This window comes from Muntiacus reevesi, chromosome 15 (genome assembly GCF_963930625.1).
Source record: "Muntiacus reevesi chromosome 15, mMunRee1.1, whole genome shotgun sequence".
In the NCBI taxonomy this organism is placed as follows: domain Eukaryota; kingdom Metazoa; phylum Chordata; class Mammalia; order Artiodactyla; family Cervidae; genus Muntiacus; species Muntiacus reevesi.
In genome coordinates this window covers 58336579-58340348 of record NC_089263.1, presented here as the reverse complement: position 1 = coordinate 58340348, position 3770 = coordinate 58336579, and the positions used below count along the sequence as shown (strand labels likewise).

General features: G+C 42.3%; 1 non-coding gene across 1 annotated transcript; it reads right to left on the bottom strand.

Moving 5' to 3' along the window:
- Positions 1 to 447: 447 nt before the first annotated feature.
- Positions 448 to 608, bottom strand: LOC136147711 (U1 spliceosomal RNA). Its single transcript, XR_010659364.1, has one exon. It is a non-coding gene; the product is annotated as a U1 spliceosomal RNA (small nuclear RNA).
- Positions 609 to 3770: the final 3162 nt, after the last annotated feature.

The window sequence follows — 3770 nt, the reverse complement described above, 5'->3', positions numbered from 1 at the left end:
TCTTTATTATTTTTCACTCTCCAAACCCTTGATTCATTGAATAGCCATTTCTAGGGTCAAGTCTGGTTGTAGTTACCCAAACAAAAGCACGGAGGTCTTTTGGTGCTCAATAACTAGTGGAAATAATTTGTTAAAGGGAGGATAGATAATACAACCTTTGGGGAAAGTAATCTGCTGATGTTTCTTAATTTAAAAATATTTCTTAATTGACAAATTTAAAATATACATACTCTTTGACCCAGAAATTCCACCTTTGGAAATGCATTCTACAGCAATGAGAGTGAACCTACCAGAATATATGTGCATAAACACGTGGTTACTGAAGAATTATTTGTTGTAGCAAAAAACAAACACTGTAAACTATAGACTAACCATCAGCAGTGAAATGGACAGATGTGCTCAGGCACGTCCGTCATGTGGAATACCATGCAGCTATTTTTTAATGTAGGGGAGAGTGCAAATGCAGTCCCCCATTACCACAAAGTATGCAGTCTAGCTTCCCATGTCCGGGGAAATTGCAGGGGTTGGCCTATCTGGACTGCAATGGATAGGCCTCCCCTGGGAGAACCACCTTTGAGTCTGTGGTGACTCCCCTGCCGGATAAGTATCGCACAACTACTTTTATTTATTTATTTATTTTTAAATTTTTTATTGACATACAGTTGATTTACAATGCTGTGTTAATTTCTGCTGTATAGCAGAGTGATTCAGTTATACATATATGCATTCTTCTTTTATATTTGCTTTAATTACACATTGTATTCTGTATTCTGGTATTCTTAAAGAGATGGGAATACCAGACCACCTGACCTGCCTCCTGAGAAACCTGTTTGCAGGTCAAGAAACAACAGTTAGAACTGGACATGGAACAACAAACTGGTTCCAAATCAGGAAAGGAGTACATCAAGGCTGTATATTGTCACTCTGCTTATTTAACTTATATGCAGTGTACATCATGTGAAATGCTGGGCTGGATGAAGCAGAAGCTGGAATCAAGAATGCCAGGAGAAATATAAATAACCCCAGATATGCAGATGACACCATCCTTAAGGCAGAAAGTGAAGAACTAAAGAGCCTCTTGATGAAAGCAAAAGAAGAGAGTGAAAAAGCTGGCTTAAAACTCAACATTCAGAAAACTATGATCATGGCATCTGGTCCCATCACTTCATGGCAAATATATGGGGAAACAATGGAAATAGTGACAGACTTTACTTTGGGGGGCTCAAAAATCACTGCAGATGGTGACTGTAGCCATGAAATTAAAAGACGCTTGCTACTTGGAAGAAAGCTATGACCAACCTAGACAGCATATTAAAAAGCAGAGTCATTACTTTGCCAACAAAGGTCTGTCTTGTCAAAGCTATAGTTTATCCAGTAGTCATGTATGGATGTGAGGGTTGGACCATAAAGAAGGCTGAGCACCAAAGAATTGATGTTTTTGAACTATGGTGTTAGGGAAGACTCTTGAGAGTCCCTTGGACTGCAAGGAGATCCAACCAATCCATCCTAAAGGAAATCAGTCCTGAATATTCATTGGAAGGACTGATGCTGAAGCTAAAACTCCAATAGTTTGGCTACCTGATGTGAAGAACTGACTCATTTGAAAAGACCCTGATGCTGGGAAAGATTGAAGGTGAGAGGAGAAGGGGAAGACAGAGGATGAGATGGTTGGATGGCATCACTGACTTGATGGACATGAGTTTGAGCAAGCTCTGGGAGTTGGTGATGGACAGGGAGCCCTGGCATGCTGCAATCCATGGGGTTAGAGTTGAATATGACTGAGCAACTGAACTAAACATTAATCATAGGATACTGAATACAGTTTCCTGTCCTATACAGTTTTGGACCTTGTTGTTTATCCATTCTACATACATTAGCTTATATCTGCTATTCCCAAACTCCCAATCCATCCCTGCTCCACCTTTCCCCCTCGGCAACTGTAGTCTCTACTCTTAGTCCAGGAGTCTGTTTCTATTTCATAGTAAGTTTATTTGTGTCATATTTTAGATTCCACATACAAGTGATATCTTAACATTGGTCTTTCTCTCTCTGACTTACTTCCCTTAACATGATCATCTCTAAGCCCATCCACGTTGCTACAAATGGTATTATTTCATTCTTTTTTCCGGCTGAGAAATATTGCACGATATATATGCCCCACATCTTCTTTATCCACTCCTTGATCAGTGGACATCTAAGTTGCTTCCCTGCCTTGGCGATTGTGAATAGTGCCATACATTTGTATTTATGTATGTATGCATTTGAGTTGCACTGACTCTCCGTTGCTGAGCACGGGCTTTCTCTTCCTGCAGCAGGCAGGGGCTTCTCTTGCATTGGAGCCCAGGCTCTAAGTGTGAGGGCCTCAGTGGCTGTGATTCTTTGGCTTGGTTGCCCCGTCGCAGGTGGAGTCTTCCCAGACCAGGGATGGAACCCATGTCCCCTGCTCTGGCAGGCAGATTCCTACCCACTGTACTACCAGGGAAGTCGGCTTGCAGTTATTTTTAATCGAATCAGAATGGCATGAATTAGGCTCATGTGTACTTACTGTGAAAACAGCAAGCTTAGGAGGATCACTCATATGATCATCTTTATAAAAGAGGAAATGAAAATGAAAAGAAAGAAAGAGAGGGAAGGAGAGAGGGAGGAAAACGCCTGTTCTTACCCAAATCCTCGGCCTCACCCCTGCTCATCCTTGCCGACAGAGCCCCACTGCCCTTTGTAGATTGATGTGTACACAACGGGGTCCACTCAGGGAAGCAGAGAGCAAGCTGGATACTCCAAGCAGAGGGGATGTATCACAGTGAGTTGGTGTTGCAGCTGAGAGAAGAAGCCGAGGAACGAAACAGAGGAAGCAAGGTAATCAGAGGTTAGCAGATGCCCTCTGCTCCCAGGACTAGAGGGACATGGGGAGGTGGTGGTGGGGGGAATCAGGGCCACCTGATGGGGGGATGATGGCCCCACTGGGAGCAAGGACCACAGAGGAAGAAAGGAGACGAAATGTATTTCTTGGGATTACTATGTACCAGGTGATTGATAATACCTATGCTTATTGATATTGTTATTGTTATTGATAACAATAATGATGATATTAATAATACTTTTAAAGTTAGTCCTATTTATTTTTGAATGGGTATTTCAAATTTTGTTATTCACAGTTCCCATTTACTGAGCACTTATTCTGTGCCAAGCACTTAGTTTTTTACAAGTCTTAATCATTGTGATGGGCTTCCCTAGTGGCTCAGCTGGTAAAAGAATCCCCCTGCAATGTGGGAGACCTGGGTTCGATCCCTGGGTTGGGAAGATCCCCTGGAGAAGGGAAAGGCTACCCACTCCTGTATTCTAGCTTAGAGAATTCCATGGACTGTATAGTCTATGGGGCTGCAAAGAGTCGGACACGACTGAGCGACTTCCACAGTCATTGTGACAAGGTTAGAATGGTTGCTTCTTCATTTTAAAAATAAGACCCAGAGAGGTAGGTAAGTTTGTCTGATATTAAATGCTGAATAAGAAAAGATTTGAGAACTTGAAATCAACTCTACCACTCAATCCTTAAGGAAATCAATCTTGAATATTCACTGGAAGCACTGATGCTGAAGCTGAAGCTTCAACACTTTGACCACCTGATGCAAATAGCTTACTCACTAGAAAAGACCCGGATGCTGGGAAAACCTGTGAGAGGATGAGATGGTTAGATAGCTTCACTGACTCAGTGGATATGAATTTGGGCAAACTCCAGGAAACAGTGGAGGACAGAGGCGCCTAGCATGTTG